Source organism: Ovis aries, chromosome 3 (assembly GCF_016772045.2).
Source record: "Ovis aries strain OAR_USU_Benz2616 breed Rambouillet chromosome 3, ARS-UI_Ramb_v3.0, whole genome shotgun sequence".
Taxonomy (NCBI): Eukaryota; Metazoa; Chordata; class Mammalia; order Artiodactyla; family Bovidae; genus Ovis; species Ovis aries.
Window position 1 is genome coordinate 80,132,990 of NC_056056.1, and position 20,969 is coordinate 80,153,958.

A 20,969-nucleotide genomic window follows, 5' to 3' on the forward strand; every position below is an offset into this window, starting at 1 on the left:
GGAAATGGCAACCCACTCCAGTGTTCTTGCCTAGAGAATCCCAGGGACGGGGGAGCCTGATGGTCTGCCATCTATGGGGTCGCACAGAGTCGGACACGACTGAAGCAACTTAGCAGCAGCAGCAGTCAAAGCTATGGTTTTTCCAGTAGGCATGTATGGATGTGAGAGTTGGACTATAAAGAAAGTTGAAGTTTTTGAATGGTGGTGTTGGAGAAGACTCTTGGACTGCAAGGAGATCAATCCAGTCAATTCTAAAGGAAATCAGTCTTGACTATTCATTGAGAGGACTGATGCTAAAGCTCCAATACTCTGGCCACCTGATGCGAAGAACTGATTCACTGGAAAAGACCCTGATGCTGGGCAAGATTGAAGGTGGGAGGAGAAGGGGCCAACAGAGGAGGACATGGTTGGATGGCATCACCGACTCGATAGTCACAAGTCTGAGCAAGCTCCAGGAGTTGGGGATGGACAGGGAAGCCTGGCATGCTATAGTCCATGGAGTCTCAAAGAGTCACAACTGAGCAACTGAACTGACTAACTGAAGTTATGTTTAAACTAGCCACTCCAGTATTCTTGCCTGGAGAATCCCATGGACAGAGGAGCCTGTTGGGCTGCCGTCTGTGGGGTCACACAGAGTTGGACACGACTGATGTGACTTAGCCACAGCAGCCACAAGACTAAAAATCTGTAATTCAATAGCAGGACAAAACGAAGCAGAAAGAGCATACAAGTTGATTAACTTTATGCTGTAGACTATAGACCTAGATCACTGACTAAGCACTCTAAACTTTTAAGTAGTACTTTTAAGATTGAGAATTGATAACCTTTCTGAATGAGATAATCCAGTTCCATCAAGTGTGGAAAATTCTCAGCTACTACCTCTTAATATATGCATTCTTTCCCAATATAATTCATGGTTCTATTTACCTGCAGTTAAAAGCAAGGACCTAGAGCCAAGCTGTCTGGATTTCCATTGATTTCCCACAAAACAAGTAATCTTGGTCAAGTTACTTAACCTCAACTCTGCCTCAGTTTCTGTAAAACGCAGGGAATAACACCTACCCTCAGAGTGTAACAGAAGTTATCAAGCACATGAAATACATTGAACAGTGTCTCTTTCTATATTTAGTATTCTCCTATGGGTTATCAAGAAATGTTTCTAAGATATAGCCAAATATTCTTCACTACCAGCCTATTGCTAGACACTACGACAACTTTTTACTAGAATATGTCACTAAAGTTAATGACAAGAGTAATAAAATCCCTCATGCTTGAAATGAGGCATGAAGAGTCACACAGTACTAATACCAATCCAGAGTCTTAAAAAGCATTATTTTTCAGAAATATCAGCATCAAATCCTAAATACTAGTGTCTGAATAAGAAGCAAAGAAAGAACACTTTTCTCATTCACTAAAGACAACATTTGGTTCTTATCCCTTAACCATCCTTCCAATTTTTAATACTTTTATAACTAAATTCAAAGTTGTCCCTGCCTCCAAATCAACTTTGGTGAATTGTTACATGGATGGCATTTGTTTAAGATTTTTATAAAAACTGAAATGGAAAGTTCAAAAGGGTCTGAGTAGCTGTTAAATTGATACTTTTAACAGTTTTATAATAACAGCTGGGTAACTAGGCATTGGGGCTTCCCAGGTGGCTCAGTGGTAAAGAATCCACCTACCAATGAAGGAGACACGGGTTCAATCCGTGGGTCGGGAAGATCCCTCAGAATAGGTAACGGCAACCCACTCCACTATTCTTGTTGGGAAATCCCATAGACAGAGGAGCCTGGCGGGCTACAGTCCATCATGGGATAACAAAGAGTTGGACATGACTAAGGACCACCTAGCCTTGACCACACCCAGCTCCAGTAATAAAGAGATGTCATGATGAGACCATGCTGGGCAGTTTTAAGAATTCCCCCAAATTTGGAAACTACAGCTTTAGATTAGATTATGAAAATAATTCAGTAAGTCAGATTTTGTGAAATTAATTTATAAGTGAAGTTCATCATATATGAGAATAACGTATTTTCTTGTTCAAACTCAAAAGCATAGTTAGAGATGTCAAATTTAGGGCAACAGTACCAGTTCTTAATCCTTTCCATCGCCCTTCAATAAAGAAAAAATAGTTTAAAAAATGGAAACAGCTTTGTTGACAGTGGCATTTCACTTTAGCTGCCAATTTAATGAGAAAACAAAAATCCATCTCTGTTTGGATACATATGTGCTGCTGTGCTAAGTCGCTTCAGTCATGTCCAACTCTAAGCAACCCTACAGACTATAGCCTGCCAGGCTGCTCTGTCAATCAGGAACAAGAATACTCAGGCAAGAATACTGGAGTGGGCTGCCATGCTCTCCTCCAGGGGACTTTCCCAATCCTCTGGATACGTACAGTGTCCTCTAAAAATCAGACCCCACATGTATCTGAACTGTGAAGAATATACAGTCTGCTATGTCAGACTGGCATCAAACTTTGATAGCAGCGCTCTATGCCAGAAAACAGTGATATGTTACGATACGCAAAGAAAGAAAATGTTTCTCATGAATTTTATATACAGCAAAACTAACTTTCAAGTACAGAAGAGTATGGACAAACCTGCATGAACACACAGGAACGCACGAAATATTGTTCCCATGAGGCCTTCCAGGGAGACCTGATTTGAGACAATGACATAAGCATGTGAGGATGAGGAAGAGTAAGAGGTGAAAAGGTTTCCTGAAGGCAAAGAGCCAGAGTGTTGCATCAAAGTCCTCAGGAATGACAGAAACCTCCTTCCCAATGGCCGTCACGACCAGATCCACGAAGTACTGCCTGCCATGACAGGCTGCCAAAAGCCAGGAACGCCAGACTCTTTGGTGTCAAAGGTACAATTATGGGCCAGAGCATCTGCAGCTATGCCCTCTCTGTTAAATCACCACTCTCCCTCTCAAGAGTTTACATTAAAAAAAAAAAATCAGTATGGACGTTAACACAAAGTAAACACTTTCTGTGCCAGCTCAACCACTTTCTGTGCCACTCTGACCTAATTATTTAATTTCCTCAGAGCCGTGATGTATTCATCTAACAGATGAAGAGTAATAATAGCACCTGTGTCACAGAGCAGCTGTAGTAACTGAATGAGACAGTGCAGGTTAACTGCATGAAGGTCCTGGCAAGAAGTAAGTGCTTCAGAAGTATTAGCTAGTATTACCATTATAATCCACAAATCATACTTTACTCTATCATAAGCAGTCTAACACATAAATAAAATCAGATATATTCAAATAAAAAAACTATAGTTTATATTCAAGATCAATAATATATAAATTGACATGACAAACTATTTGATATAAGAGACTGATTGCCCTAATATACTGAAGTCTCAAGTTTTCCCAACTAGGCTGAACTATACTATTTAAATATTTTTTAATGCTTTTTTCATTCCTGAAATCCTTTCAATGACTTCTAAAACCAGCAAACCGGAAAAAAAAAATTAATAAACTAGATATTATCAGAACATTTCAGTTGATATATATACACACACGTTTACTTATATTTCTGATGTAGCAACAACCACCGCATTTACCTGAATTACCTTCTCATATGGATAACTCCCTGTCAGCACACATGAAGAGGTAACATCAGTGTCAGCTTTACTGTCAAAAAGCAGGTCAAGGCCACTCCACTATGAAAACCTGGGCTCAGAGTCCAGTCCATAAGGTTCCATTCTGTTGCCCAACTTACTCTTGTTGCTGGAGCCCTCTGGCTGCTGCTGTCTCATGTGTAATGAAACGCACCCATGTTATGTACACAGTTTGATGAGCTGTGAACAAACGCATACACTTGAGTGACCACCACTACACACAGTAAAGATACAGAACACTTTTATCTCGCCAAAAAGTTCCTCTGTGCCCCTTTGAGGATAATCTCCCCATCACCTCTAGACTTAGGCACTCATCTGCTCTCAGCGTACTTTTGCCTTTTCTAAAATTTCATGTACACAGAATCATAGTACATACTCCTTTGCATCTGCCCTCTTTCACTTAGCATGTTTCAGAGATCCATCCATGTTGTGGTTATCATTAGTTTGTTTCTTTTTATTGCTTCCTCGGCTTTTGAAAATTTTCAGCCCTAACAGACTTGAAACAGGCTGAGGCAAAGCCCAAAGAAAGTTTAGGCCAGTATAAAGAACACACTACCAGATACCTGCCTATGTCCATTAAAAGCTTGATATTATAAGGTAAAAGCATTTTCCCTTTGGACCCTAAGACTATAATTTTCAGCTCATGTTGCTAAAATCAGAAGTAGCTCATGTCCTACCTGTATTTGACTACCTGAATAATGAAACAAGGGCTAACGGTAGCTTGGATTTTGTCATGATTTTATACTTGTTCATTTTACTCCATGACTGACTTCAAACATACTGACAGAAATGACCTTTCTTAACTTCAGCAAAGCAACTCAGGAATAACATAACTGCTCTTAATTCCAAAGGTTTTTCAATTAGCAATTACAATAAAGTAAGTTCAGGGCTACGTGATTTAACTTCCAGCTGTTCTCTGTTCTCTCCTCTATCCTAAATAAATGACTTCAGGCTATAAAAGTAGAAGAAAAAAATTCAGACAGCAAAGGTTTCAATAAGTTTTTGGAGAAATTTTCATTTGTAGGTTTGATTATATAATCCTTTTAGTGATCGATTTATGATAAGTTATTGAGGTGGAATAGATAAAGACTCTAAAGTACAGTCATAGTCCTAATATCCACCAAAGTGAATTTACTTTACCCTGGAGCATGGTTAGATTATGAATAACTTATCTAGAATGTTTCACATAATATTCCTGGCAAAAACAACTCAAACACTGATGTTTTGCTTGGTAGAATCAACTCCCGCTTAAAAGACTTATTAGTTCATACATACAACAGTCTGGTCCTAATAAACTGGAAAGCTCTTAAAGAGATGGGAATACCAAACCATCTTGCTTGTCTCCTAAGAACCCTGTATAGAGGTTCCAGATTGAGAAAGGAGTACGACAGAGCTGTCTGCTGTCACCTGGTCTGTTTAATCTATACATTGAGCGCATGAGAAATGCAAGGCTGGATGAGTTACAAGCTGGAATCAAGACAGGAAGGAGAAACATCAACTACCTCAGATATGTGGATACCACTCTAAAGGCAGAAAACCAAGAGGAACTAAAGAGCCTCTTGATGAAGGTGAAGGAAGAGACTGAAAGAGCTGGCTTAATACTAAATACTAAAAAAAAAGGAGAAAAGTAAGATCATGGCATCCGGCCCCATTACTTCATGGCAAATAAAGGGGGGAAAGAGAAGTAGTGACAGATTTCCTTTTCTTGGGCTCTAAAGTCACTGTGGATGGTGACTACAACTATGAAATCAGAGGACGTTTGCCTCTTGGCAGGAAAACTATGACAAACCTAGACAGTGTGTTGAAAAGCAGACACTACTCTGCCGACAAAGGTCTGTGTAAGTCAAGGCTATGGTCTTCCCAGTGGTCATGTAAGGTCGTGAGAGCTGGACTGTAAAGAAGGGAGAGTGCCAAAGAATTGATGCCTTCAAACTGTGGTACTGGAGAGGACTCCTGAGAGTCCCTTGGACAGCAAGGAAATCAAACCAGTCAATCTTAAGGGAAATCAAGGCTGAATACTCATAGGAAGGACTTATGCTGAAGCTGAAACTCCAGTATTTTGGTCATCTGATGTGAACAGCGGACAAACTGAAAATGTCCCTGATGCTGGGAAAGACTGAAGGCAGAGGGAGAAGAAGGCATCAGAAGTTGAGATGGTTGGATGGCATCACTGATGCAATGGATGTGAACTTGGGCAAACTTTAGATGAGGAGGGACAGGGAGGCTTGGCATACAGAAGTTAATGGGATGGCAAAGAGTTGGACACGACTGGGTGACTGAACAACAACTGGTCCTAAAAAGGAGGCTTCGCAAGATAAGCTACTTTGTGACACATCACGCTACTGAAAATGCCACCCTTCCTGAAACTCTTGACACTTCTGCTGACTCTGAAAACACTCAAGTTCTAAACACAACCATTCATGTTCATTCTTTTTCCTTCAGCTTCCTAAATTCAAAAGAGAATTGGGCCCTCCAAAACATTACGTAGCCTTCAACCCAAAACACAGTGTCTGTCCTCTGATCCAATCTCATTGCTTCAGCTATCACTGGTAGATTTTCAGGTGAATTTTAGTGCAGATTTTAATCATTAAAATGTTTGTACATATTTCTTCAAACATAACCAAAATCTTCATCTCTGCCACCAAAACACCCTCATATTCCAAACTAACTACTATCTGTATTAACTACCTGTGCTGCAGATAGATGGTGATTGCAGCCATGAAAATAAAAGACACTTACTCCTTGGAAGGAAAGTTATAACCAACCTAGATAGCATAGTAAAAAACAGAGACATTACTTTGCCTACAAAGGTCCGTCTAGTCAAGGCTATGGTTTTTCCAGTAGTCATGTATGGATGTGAGAGTTGGACTGTGAAGAAAGCTGAGCGCTGAAGAATTGATGCTTTTGAACTGTGGTGTTGGAGAAGACTCTTGAGAGTCCCATGGACTGCAAGGAGATCCAACTAGTCCATTCTAAAGGAGATCAGTCCTGGGTGTTCTTTGGAAGGACTGATGCTAAGACTGAAACTCCAGTACTTTGGCCACCTCATGTGAGTTGACTCATTGGAAAGGACTCTGACGCTGGGAGGGATTGAGGGCAGGAGGAGAAGGGGACGACAGAGGATGAGATGGCTGGATGGCATCACAGACTCGATGGACGTGAGTTTGAGTGAACTCCGGGAGTTGGTGATGGACAGGCAGGCCTGACATGCTGCAATTCACGGGGCTGCGAAGAGTCGGACACGACTGAGCGACTGAAATGAACTGAATCTACGTATTTGTAATCCTTTTAACTGGGGCTAGAAACTATAAACCATTTATATAAATCCAACTACTTCAACACCACATTCCACCACATTTTCCATTTAAGTGTATCACTTACCCTCCAATCTTAAGCCTTTAATATAACCTATCCTCTGGATTATCTCACAGCTTCCTGATTGGTCTCCCTGACTTCAATTTCCCCTTCCTTCCATCCACTTTCCATATTACTACCAATTTGATTTCCTTAAAACATACCTTAACTGTCTCAAAAAAATACAGCTTCTTCCCACTCCCCAACTAAAATTAAGTATGAAATATCCAGTCTGGAACCTTCTTCTCTAATCTGCCTGCTGAGGACTTACACAGACCAAGTACACCATGCTTACTCCTTCCTCATGGGCAATTTGCCTACCTTCTTTAACTAAGATAACCAGATATTCAGGTAACTATGAAATAATACTTCCTTGATGCCTTCTCCAACCCTTATCCCACCGTCTCACCATTCTTATAAAATCATCCATATTCCTTTTAACATTTTGCATTTCTTACCTCCTCTCATATCCTAACTTGTGACCCTGGCAACTAACAGGGTTTGAGTAAAAAATGCATTAAGTTAAAAGATACTCCTGTAAGAAAAGATTCCAAGGCAGCCATTCTAATTCTAACATTCATAAAAATATTATATCAAAAGACTAACCCCTGTCATCTACTGGAGCATTTATTAAGTAAAAGCAGTTCTGGATTTTCAGCAAATTTATTTTTGGTGTTTCACATATAAGGTGTTAGTCGCTCAGTCATGTCCGACTCTTTGCGACCCCAGGGACTGTATGTAGTCGGTTAGACTCCACTGTCTCTGGGATTCTCCAGGCAAGAATACTGGTGTGGTTTGCCATTTCCTTCTCCAGAGGATCTTCGCATTTAAAGCACCCAATCAATTACACCCACTTAACTGCAGACAGAGGGCATGCTAATGAATTTGTCACCTGGGTTTTTTTCAGATGCAGCATATAAAGAAGCCCCAAATCCCTACCTCAGTGGAGCCCTATAGCCTTTTTTGAGAACATTTTTAACTCTAGGCCAGAATCCATTCAGGGTAGTTCTTCCTAGAGTCCTTGAGGTTACAGTTAAGTAAAGAAGCAAGAGTAAAAGATTAAGCTGAACAAAGGGAAGGAAAAGAAATACACAGAAAGGATTATTTAAGTGTAAAGCAATCATCCCATCCCCCTTTTCTCCCTCAAGTGTATGCATGCATGCTAAGTCACTCCAGTCGCATTCAACTCTTTGCGACCCTACTATTGACTGTCGACTGCACCAGGCTCCTCCATCCATGGGATTCTCCAGGCAAGAATACTGGAGTGGGTAGCCATGCCCTCCTCCAGAGGATCTTCCCAATCCAAGGATCAAACTTGCATCTTTTCGCACATTGGCAGGTGGGTTCTTTAACACTAGCACCACCTGATAAACGTTCAAATACTTCACTTCAATCCAAGTCATTTTAAAACTAGCTTTAGGTTAAAATGTTTAATGTGTCATTTTATAGAGACACTTCTGTAAAAACTCTTAAAACACAATTGACAAAATCACCAGCATGCTAGTGGCAAAGTATACCCATATTTACATCTATAATATTTTGTCATTAAGAAAGAAACCAGGAAAACAAGAAAGTAGGGCAAATGAAAACAGTAAATACACAAAAGGGGAAATTTAAATGGCCAATAAACATATGAGAATGTTCACCCTCACAAATCACACGAAATACAAAATTAACGTTATAATGAAATATGGGGCGGGGGAAGGAATTCTTAGTACTGAATGGAGACAACGATATAGAGCTCTGCTAACAGCTACTAACCACTGATGACTAGTAAGAATCTGAAGTGTGGCTAACCCAAATTGAGACTTGCTGTTAAATATAAAATACATACCACATTTTGATGATTTAATAGAAAAGAGAATACAAAAATCTCACTGATTTTATTGTTTATATACTGAAATGGTATTTTTTATATAATGATTAAATAAAATACATCACTAAAATTGACTTCACCTTTTTTGTTAATGACTAGAAAATTTTAAGTCACATGTATGACCAACATATTTATATAAGACAGCACTGATATTGACATGAAGTGAAGTGAAAGTCACTCAGTCATGTCCGACTCTTTGTGACCCCATGGACTATACAGTCCATGGAATTCTCCAGGCCAGAATACTGGAGTGGGTAGCATTTCCCTTCTCCAGGGGATCTTCCCAACCCAGGGATCGAACCCAGGTCTCCTGCATTGCAGGCGGATTCTTTACCAGCTGAGCCACCAGGGAAGCCCTAGAATAACAGAAACAAAAGTTGTCTACACCACTGGCCAGAGGATAAATTGGTACAGCCACTTTGGAGAGAATTTTGGAAATATCTAGGTAGATTATAAGAATAACCTACAATTTAGCAATTATACTTCTAACCTTGTGTTCTAGAGAAACTTTAACACATATATAAAAAGATGTAATTTATGTTTCGGCACAATTGTATATATATGCAAAGTAATCCCAAATGTTCATCCAAAGACATTAGACAAATGTGTTATAATCACACAACGGGATACAATGCAACACTATTAAAAAGAGGAATAGATCAACAAGGAAGAACTCTGCAGAAATGCTAATTGTATAAAAAGACATTCCATATATAGTTATGTACAGAAACTACAAAATCTCTTAGGACAGTTCTATATGTTACACACAGATACACATATATACATGGAGACTGTATATGCAACAGAAGGCACAGCATTCAAGACAGTGGGAAAGGAAGGATGGTATCCAGGAAGACTACAGAACGGCTTCAACTGTATCAGTAATGTTCTACACCCTAAACTAAAGCTGCACAGTGGGTACTTTGGGGTTCTTTATTCTTTTTATGTCTGAAATTTTCGTTTTTTAACATGATTTTATATACTATGTATTTATGCTTTGGGGGGACATAAGCAAAAACTTCACAATTTCAACCATGTGAAAAGCAATTATACCTTGAATAATACATCAGGACGCAGGAGAGGCAACATATAAACACCGATTTTATACCACTAACAACATGATGAGAAAAAGGAGAATACAAACCGGAGGGGTCAGCAAACTTATTCTATAAAGCACCAAACAGTAAATATCTGGAGCTCTGCAGGGCCATATGGTTTGTGTCACAGCTACTTAACTCTGCCACTGTAGTGGAAAAAGTAGTGAAACAGTATGTAAACAAATGAGCATGGCTGTATTCCAATAAAACTTTATTTATGGACTCAGGCAGCAGACCAAATTTGGCCAGTAAGCTATGGTTTGGTAACGCCTGTCCAGATCTATCTTTTAAAAAGATATCAATAAACCCATTAAGTCAAAGTCTGAAGGAGAAAGATTTTTACAGTAACAAAATATGCCATGAATTACCTGGTAATCTCAAAAGAGAAAATGTTTCTTGTCCAGGGAGACACTGAACAATCACCGCCTTAACCCACTCATCAGACTCAGCACCGCTAGTAGTGCAACCAATCATTCTGTAACACCTCCTGATGTGGCGTAACACGAAGCAGCATCACCTATGAGGCATCATGGCCAAATGTTTAAACTGAATTTAACACAGTCTTCAGTGAAGTTTTAAACAATTTTCAAAGAACCAATCAGAGAAATTCTGAATACAGGACATTTTACAAAATAACTGGTCCCTTCAGAAACTCTTTTAAAACTAGTGCTTAAATTTACAAGAGAACTGAGATACAACAGCAAATGCAATACAATGCAAGATCCTTCACTAAACCTTGGTACGGAGAGGAAAAAACCTATAGAAGACATTTTGATTGAGAATTACATGACTTCTAGGAATTAGATAACTATACTATGCATGATATAAGTATTTTAAGTATAAAGGAAACGTCATTTTTGGGAGATTCATACTTAAGTATTTAGGGGTGAAATGACATGATGTTTCTAATATATTTTCAAATGGTTCAGCAAGATTATGGATGAAGCAAATACGGCAAAAATATAAAATACCACTGAATTTAGGTGGTGGTATACATAAGCGGGATTCCCTGATGACTCAGACAGTAAAGAAACCACCTGCAGTGAGGGAGACCTGGGTTTGATCCCTGGGTTGGGAAGATCCCCTGGAAAAGGGAATGGCTACCCATTCCAGTATTTCTGCCTGGAGAATTCCATGGACAGAGGAGCCTGGCCAGGTTACTGTCCCATGGGGTCGAAGCGTCAGACACGACTGACAACTTTCACTTTCACATGGGAACTCAGTGTACTGTTACAATATTCCATAGGATTAAAAATTTTCATAATACAAAGGCAAAAATGCAATGGGATTATATATTTATTAAATTTTTTCATTGATCTCCTCCATAAATATTAGTCTTAAGTTTCAGTAAAAGTTCTTAAGGTCGTAAACTTTCCTAAAGTTCACAGCCCTGATGCTTTTCCTTTTAAGCATCTGATTTCTAAAAGTGAGAACAAAGCAAATTACAAGGTAAGACAATCTAATTATACTGCCATTTGATTTTTTATACATTTTATAAGGATTCTTAATATATAAAATACACCTCAGTTCAGTTCAGTCGCTCAGTCGTGTCCGACTCTTTGCGACCCCATGGACTGCAGCACGCCAGGCCTCCCTGGCCATCACCAACTCCTGGAGTTTACTTAAACTCACGTCCACTGAGTCAGTGATGCCATCCAACCATCTCATCCTCTGTCATCCCCTTCTCCCCCTGCCTTCAATCTTTCCCAGCATCAGGGTCTTTTCCAGTGAGTCACTTCTTCGCATCAAGTGGCCAAAGTATTGGAGTTTCAGCTTCAGAATCAATCCTTCCAATAAAATACACTTACAGTTCCTTTATAGCATCTTTACTTTTCACCATGTATGACAATTCACATACTCCCTTCCTCATCCCACACATGGCAGACTGATAATCTTTGTCCCCCAAAGTATCTAATGCTAGCAGACACTATTTATGTACTAAATAAAACTAAGCAGCAGGAATCCGTGTTCATACCTTTAACACAATAAGCATCAAGTTCTTGAGAAGGAATGCAAACCTTCCTTCCCTCTTATTACTCTCTATTCTCCTCCCCCTAAAAGATATTGTTTTTTATGGGAAAATGTATTCAACAAATGTTTATATAACAGAGATAAATGGATAAATCTCCACACAGAACATAGTTGTCATCCTTATGTAGCTTACACTTTGGAAGGAAATGACAATCTTAAAACTGAGCTCTAAATTTAAGATCAAAAGGACCTCAAGACATCATATGGTCCACCTCTCTGCCTTAACTCAAAAACATTACATTACAGATTAAGGCCACTAAATCCAAGAAAGAATATATAACTCACAAAGTCACATAACCATTAAAAGGTTCAGTGGGAATCTCAAACAGGGCCTTCCGCCTTCTAATGTACCAGTATCATTTAGAAGCTGTAGTAACAGCAGTTATAGCAATAAGAGAAAGCACTCAAATTATAACATTCCAAGGCTCCATGGTAACGACTTCACATGGAATAGTCCAACTAAACAATTTTATGAAATAGCCTCACTGTACAAAAGAGAAAACTGAGGCTTAGAAACATTAAGTAATTGCTTTAAGTTATCCAATCTACAGAATGGGGAAAGAGGGACTCAGAAGCATTCTGACTATAGGCTCTATGCTTCCTATCACCTTCCTTCCTTTGGAAAAGTTTCCAAGAAACATAACCCCTAGTAATACAAAGGTTTCTTACACTTAATATACACCTACAAACATACACAAGTTAACAGTGTCAAGCATCTGACAGCATCACCTAAAAGCACAGAGTAGCAAAAACACTAAATCTTTTGCAAAGATGCTTCACACACATTTGTGAAAGTCATTCTCATCTAGCTCTGTGGATGTAGACCAGTTTTCATTCTTAAGTGACGTTAAGAATTTTACTATTATCAAAGGCATTACTCTCAAATAACAGAGCTAAGGCCTAAAAACACTCTTAACTGCATCACTGTTTGGTCAGCACCTCTGCTGCTGCTAAGTCACTTCAGTCGTGTCCGACTCTGTGCGACCCCACAGACGGCAGCCCACCAGGCTCCCCCGTCCCTGGGATCCTCCAGGCAAGAACACTGGAGTGGGTTGCCATTTCCTTCTCCAATGCATGCAAGGGAAAAGTGAAAGTGAAGTCATTCAGTCGTGTCCGACTCTTCGCGACCCCATGGACTATGGCCTACCAGGCTCCTCTGTCCATGGGATTTTCTAGGCGAGAGTACTGGAGTGGGGTGCCATTGCCTTCTCCAATGCATGAAAGTGAAAAGAGAAAGTGAAGTCACTCAGTCGTGTCCGACTCTTCCTGAGACCATCTCTCAAATATAGTCCTGAAGCTACTGCTTATCCAGCATCTCCCAAACTTTGCTAGTCAAATATTACAAACCAACTACCCATCACACTTATTTTTACCTTGTTAGTTTTCAGTCCCCTTAAATCGCAGGATCAACGTTATTCTAGCCAGCTCTCTATCGTTAACTATGCATCTCTACTCCTTTATATTCAATACCTTATACCTCAACTCCATAATAACCATGTAATTAATATATATCCAAACAAAAACAGAAGACCTACTTACATGAATTCCACTCTACAGGATGGTCATAAAGTCTGAAAACATAGGTATTATGTTAACATATTCTATAACATCAATAAACCATTCATCGTGTATGGTTTTTTGTTGTTGTTGTTTCCAGATTTGGTGGCCACCCTATACTTAAAAAAAGCAAGTAAGCAAAGACAGAGGCAGAAAGAGCAACATAAACCAAAAGCCCAACAGCAAATAAACTGAACTAAAATACAAACCTATCACTGAGAAAAAGACTCAAGATGTTAAGAGCAATAACATCCTAAATCATCACTAATCCTTAGAAGCCTCTACTTCCCTTACAAACTAGAGTCAGATTTTATAAAACAAAAACAAAATGAAAGTATAACTGAATCTATTATGTCTTAAGCTAAAAGTTACTATTTCACTTTCACATTCTGATTCAAAACACTCCAAAACAGTTGAATAGAAAGAAGCTAAACTCAACTTCCTTATATTTAGGACCTATAATCACCAACACTTTATAAAAGATAACTTTAGAAATCAAGTAAGGTTATTTTTGCTTCATTTTTCGGTCTAAAATATACGCACTCAAAGATGTCCAGATTTTGAACAGCTTAATGAACCTTGTCTGAATTACAGTCTTATATTTAATATATTCAAAAGTTCAAGTTCTGCACATTGGAGTTTTATCTGATAAAAGTGATAAATACAGTTACAAAATTACATTAAGTGAAACCAGTACTCTGAAGGCTTATTCTCGTGTTATAAAGGGAGTCTCTTAGGTCATGAATGGGAACTAGTGTTCATTTTCATATTGGAGCACTGAAATAAACAGAGGTTGGTTTGCTTTAAAATAAAAAAATCAATCTCAATTCACTGCAGCAAGCAAGATCACATGAGACTCTGACGGAATGACTCATAAATGAAAGCAAAAAACAATTATGCATTAGAACAAAAACAAACACCAAAGATCTCTCATGCTTATCTTTAAAAGTGTGCAATGTTTTGTGTAAACTCAAGAAGAGACTTCTTTACCAAACTGGATCATCACTAAAAAAAGCTATAAACAGAAAGTAGAAAACTAAGCACTTGCTTTGTCTCCTAAGTACAACAGGACATCGTCATGCAGAAACCTACAAGGCAGGAAAACAAAGGCACAGCATCAAGTAATACATAAACAGCTATGGAATTAAGGGATGCAGTTCGGTATACAGGGCAACTGGAGGACAATAAACGAAGAGATGGACTGACTCCATCAGCTAACCTCAACAGAACTGTCAACTAACCGGAGACAGATTAGCGGTCACAGATCAGCGACAGTATTTCAGACACTACTAGCCAACCACTAATCTTTCAACTATGTTCACAAAAGAAAAGGAAAAGGGTCTTTTCCAACACAAATAACATATATTTTATAGGAACATCCCAAGTTACTTAAACCAGACTTGTTAAAAGCCCTCTTTATCCTTCTCCCACAATGTCATCTTTTCTCCCATTCTCCTGTCCAAGAACTCCTCTATCCAAGATTGGACAGTAAATGGTGTTTTCCCCAGCTTCCCACATGCCTAATGCAGGAATCTTTTTTTTTTAATCTTTGGCTCACATTTTAATCTTAGGTACAACACTATTTCCCCCTTCCTACTTCCTCTTTTCATATTCCAGTTTTCGTCCAGTTATAGAAAACCTCCTCTTCCTTCTCTCTTGTTAAAAATAGTAAAGCTCTAATCACAGCTTCTAAGCAAAGTGTAGAAAACATCACACATGCCAAATCCCACTCAATTCAAGTCACCCATGAAGGGAGCACAGTTGTAAACTAAGGAAGAGTTTGTTATCAGAACATAAGATCTCTGCGGGCAAGGATTTTGTTATTTTGTTGGGCCTCTTGCCTGGAAAGTAGAAAATGGCAACCCACTCCAGTATTCTTGCCTGGAAAACTCCATGGACTGAGCAGTCTGGCAGGCTGCAGACCGCGGGGCCGCATAGAGTCAGACAGCACTGAGCACACACGTAAGAGCAGGGCAGCCTACGGACTAAATACTATTAAGTTCTGCCAATTTTTTTACTTCTCACTGGGTTGGTAACCTAAAGTAAGCAAAAGTAACAGGAAGCTCCTCATATCTAAATTTTATCTCCCTTACATTCTATCTTTTTAGAGTCGCTTTGAGTTTATTTCCTCTTTGTAAGAGACTAAGAAGGGCCACCTGTGTTCAACAGATAACACCAGTTCGTTAACTCAAGTATTGTTTTAATCTGAAGAAGGAAAAACTCTGCCAAGACAAGTTTAAGCACCCACGAGTTATATGAACACTATCAGATTTTCCTACTTATAAGAATATCTATTATAACCATCCCTTTTCAAGGTTAGGAGTACACTTATACATACCTACATCAAGAAAATGCCATTATACTTAATCATCAGTCACATTACTCTCAAGCTTTCAAAAGTGCTTTGAAATCCTTCAGAACTTCACAAATTTATCAAATCTACTTCTCAGGTATGTACTACTTATCAAACAAAATCTATACACCTGGCTTTTTTCTTATATAACAAATTCAGTTATACCTAATGACATAACCACATTTGACAAGTTTTCCATGAAAAGGTTTTTCATACAAATGCACTTTCATTTACCACCTATTTTGAAGTGAAGGTCCTTCTACAGAGATTAAAAACAGAGCCAGATAGACAGAGGTCTGACCGTTCCTAAATGACTACCGGTGATCGGTCCCATCTCTCAAAGTGAGACAAGTTCCTTAATATTAAATAGAAGTCTTCCAATGTTTCTCTCTCTTCTATACCTCAGACCATGTTTTAATAGATCTTTTGTTCAAAAGGATGCAAAGCACATATTCCAACTAGTGTTATGTCTCTAAACTTTAAGATCTTTAATTTTCAAGAAATCAATTTAAAGCCAATAAACATAATCTTGATAATTCAACATACTCCAAAAGAAAACTCTGAATCCATTTTCACATAAGTTTACCATTACACTTATTAAGTCATAAAAGCTTTAAATTAGCAAACTATGCTTTAAATGTTACAAACCAATTAAATGTTTAATTATTAGAAGTTAAACGCTACACTTGACTGTTAAACTACTGGGTTCCAAAGTTAAATAAGTTATTATGAAGTGTACATCTGTTACGGTATAGAAGGTGTGGTCAGAAGCTAGCTACAGAAAAAGAAAAAAACTTGAGAAACTCTGTATCATGACTTAACCATAATTCAGAGCAAAATGTTTATATCTATTATTAAGGGTACAAGTAAAACACTCTGAAAACTTGAAAAAAAAAAAAGTATAAGCAACCATATGTACTTGTTTCCTAGGTTGCTAGTTGATATTAAAAACTCAATCTCAAAATCATCATAAAATTTGATAAATGAAACTACTGTAGACAGACTACACTTTTGAAAGTTTTGTAACTTTAGCAAGAATTCAGTGAAGACTTATTTTTATAACACTGATTCGACTACTTGATCAAATCATTCTAAATGGTGGTGGTTTGGGGACAAACCAGAGAAAACGCTGAAAAGTATAACTCAAGTCAAATATACACAAGGAGATTAAATCACCTTAGAAATATTTCACTTGAAAAAAAGATTTCAAAATGGCTAATCACAGATATTAGCATACTTAGTTTAAAACACTGAAAGTTACTTTATTTTAAATCAATGTTTTCATGTAAAGAAGTACCACCACCTAAAACAGGAATAAAATGAAAGGGATATTGAACTCCATGTATCTTTTTTTTCACCTATATTTGTGAGGTCAGCTGCTAAAAGCTGATGACAAGCTCTATCATTCTATAAATTTTATGATAAAGCAAAAAGTATAAAAATCAATACGTCCCAATCTACAATATTTTACCTTGACTGTTAAGTTTGAGTACAGGACAGCAAGGTGGACGGCAATCTAGATTACACTTCTGGGGTTTTCTCAATTTCCAGGAATCTTATCTCAAATCCCCAATTAATCAATCCTCCTAATTCACAATTCTGATATAATATATGATACATTCTAAAATAAAACTTTAAAGTTGCTAAAATAAATTCAGTATTCAGTTTCAATCCAAATTCTGAAATTAGCTAAGGAAAAATTAAAAGAATCAGTTACAGTGTGAAAAAAATCATTGAAATCCATATTCCCCCAAATCCTTACTGCTCCCTATAATTTTAACCAAGGATTACCTGAAAATTTTGTAATTTGAAAAACTTACAACTCTTAGAACACTGAAACTGTCAGTTTTTGTCAACTAACTTCTTCTTAAATCAGTGAACTGTGAAAGTCATATTTCACAAAAAAGTAAAATACTGAGTTTTATTTTAATAAATTAATTTTATTCATGCTATTAATATCTTATGAAGGACTACTGTAGAGTTAGGATCATACTATTTTATTACTTTCTACGTTAGATGTCAAAAAATATTTCTAAATAATTACACATAGTATACAAACATTCATATAATGTAGACAAAATGTGTAACTAACACCAATGAGTGTGTGTCTGTGTCTGTGTGAAGGGGGAACATTCACTCCCAGTATCATGTGTAGTAAATGTTTACCAATCCACCTACAAGGACATGTGTGCAAATTCTTCCATTACAGGCTCAGCCAATTTTTAATGAAACACTATGATTGCTAAACAATCCAATGGCAAATGCTACTCTTCCACAAATGCCAAGCGAAAGTCTATCCACACATTTTAATTCAAAGGACTCCATAAGAAAATTATGTAAGAAAATAAACTGTCAATGAGAGCCACTTTTTCTGACCTTGTCAAATTGTGAACGAGGTGTTCTTATTTTAGAGACTATCCCACTTCTTCAAATGATGTATTCTTAAGGGGTTTGATAATTACATGTGAATTACTAACATAAAATAGTATTTACTGACCTAGCAGACAAACTGAAAAGGCTTTCACTTATTCCTCAAGTCTTTACAGAAAATCAGACACCCACTATAAGAAAACAGGTGTTTAAAGCTCTGTTGGTCACATCTAAGAGAAGAATCACAACATAAATCTAAAGGATAATGTCGAAGAAACTGGGGAAAACTTAATGGTTATGAAAGATATAATAAAAATACTATTCCATATTGACAATGCAACATAAAGAAACACTGCAGAAACTGTGGTAAGACTTTATGAGAGCAAAAATAAATGATGAGAAAACACAAACGACCATTAAAAAAAAATAGACAAAGAAGCAACTGAGAGAAAGCAGCACAGTAAAAATCAGGATTATCCCTGAAAATCTGTTGACTAACAAAATCTGTTCAAATACTAAATAAAAGTGTTATTGAAACCACTGTCTGTTCAAGAAGCCTACAAAATTATTCCTTTAATAAATTACCATTATTCAATAGTGTAATTTTAGCTATATTTTTAAAAGGCTGTACACTTGGAAAATACTATAATAATAATTAGAATAACCTGCCTCACTATTTATTTAGAAATGCACTATTTAAAAGTAGGCCAACAATAATAACTTTGCTATTGCACAACAGAAAAAGTAAATGAAATAATGTCTATTAGCATTCAGTGTTGGTGGCATACTTTTCCATCCACTGGAACATACTGGCTTGCACTATCTACCCTGAACAATTTACCACTTCTGCATCCACGCAGTAGCGCAAATAAAATGAGTTCCTGTGTTAATCCCGCAATAAACCTCGGTAATTCTCACATCACAGGAGTTGTAAACGATTGTTAACCGAAAAAGAATGTTTCTCCTAAAATAGCTACATAACACTGAGACTACTCAAATTCCTAAATAATCCTTTTTACAAGACTCCCGCCAACTTTATTTTGATACATTAAACATGTGGAGCCTGTTTTAAAAGGTAGTTAGCAGTGCCTTCATCAAAACAGCTTCCTAGTTGTTGTTATGTCTTCTTTCTAAAGTTTCCAAGTTGTTTTTAAGCCAACTTGAATACTGATGAATGTGGGTCGCTATTAAACGCTTAAAATGGGCAAATGTTCTAGAGCTAGTCAATCTGACATTGGAGGTCATGCAACTTGAAAAATGAAATAACTCTTACAACACTCACTGAGCTCTTCATTTTTAAAATAACTTCAGGGCTATTTCCACACTCTGCATTTAATAACACAATTTTTTAAAACGGACAGGCTCAGTTAATCAAAAAACTGATCTGCCGCTTCAAACTGGTGAGTCTATTCTTAATGGGCCTCTGGTGGATTTGGAATACTGACGATAGTAGCTTCACTGTAAAAAGACAGACATCCGAAAAGGACTGCTCGGAAGGGCAAGGAAGGAAGCCCGGAGTCGGCTGAGAAGAGAAAGAGAAACGATTTAAAGTCACTAAGGAAAAAGAAGGTGATGAGACGCAGAAATAGAAGAGCGAGAAAGAAGATTTAACAAGGAAGTGAAGTGGAGCGCAGAGGGCAGAAGCTAATAAGGAAACAAATGGGAAAAGGTAGTGTTTTCATATAGGCATGCACCAGGACGGAACGAGTTAAGGCCTGGAGTAGCCCCAGTGCTTTCAGATGATAGAGATGCTCGCAGAGAACAAGAACAAGCAGTTTACTTTCAGACGTTGAAGCAAACTAAAATTCCCGGCCCCGAGCCTCTCCCAACCTCGGCCGAGCGCGGAGGCGGCGGGGAAGGGGCCTAGCCAGGAGCCAGGCCCGGCGTACCGCTCCTCCGGGCTCCGCGGCCCAAGAAAAGAGGCGAGGATTAGAGGGCAGAGATCCCAGCCGAGGCTCGGCGGCACCCCGAAAACGGTCCGGGGCCTCCGCGGTGCCCGCGAGCCGCTTCCCCTTCGCCGGGTCGCCCAGCGGCCTTACCTGGGGCGAGGGAGGGAGGCGAGGTCTAGGGCGTCCGCTCGCGACCGCCGCAGAGCCCCCCTGCTGCACTCAGCCCAGGCTTCCAACGGAGGCGCGACCCTGCCTCAGCCGCCGCTTCCCGCTCGGGGTCTTGGCCACCGCCTCCGCCGCCTCCGGGGCTGTTTACACCCTCGGGCCCCGCACGCCGCCGCCGCCGCCGCTGCCGCCTTCTTTCCACCCTAGCGCCGCTGCCGATTCGGCCGCCGCCACCTCCTCCGCCGCAGCCTCGTCTCTCTGGAGCATCTTCCAGCCACCTAACCCTGAGAAACAGAGACTCCAGCCGCGCCGGCAGGAAACTCCCCCGCAACTGCTAGGGGGACGAGGCGGTCAGAGCACCGGCGGCTTTTCCGCCATTGAGCAGCAGCCGCTCCGCTCCTTCTGCAACGCCCTCCCCGCACCCTGTCCTTCCCCGCCCCTCGGAGAGCCCCGCCCCCATTCCCACCCATTGGGACGCCACGCGGCCTCTCACTGAAGCCGGTTGGTTGGCCGGCCCGTCAATCACCGCCCTCCCAGTCCGGCAGCCCCAGTAGCTCCGTCCTTAGTTTTCCCCGCCCACAAGGCCCCGCCCTTGGGCTCTTAGTTTCCCATTGGACACAAGTGACCATTTTCAATTGGCAAGGTCAGCTA

General features: G+C 39.2%; 1 protein-coding gene across 5 annotated transcripts in view; it reads right to left on the bottom strand.

The window, feature by feature from the left end:
• Positions 1-20,724, bottom strand: part of PPM1B (protein phosphatase, Mg2+/Mn2+ dependent 1B) — an 83,798-nt gene extending 63,074 nt beyond the window's left edge. For all 5 annotated transcript variants that reach the window (XM_042246234.2, XM_027966887.3, XM_027966886.2 and 2 more), the window contains exon 1: positions 20,304-20,724. The gene's annotated coding sequence lies outside the window, so the exon portion shown is untranslated. The remainder of the gene's footprint in view (positions 1-20,303) is intronic.
• Positions 20,725-20,969: the final 245 nt, after the last annotated feature.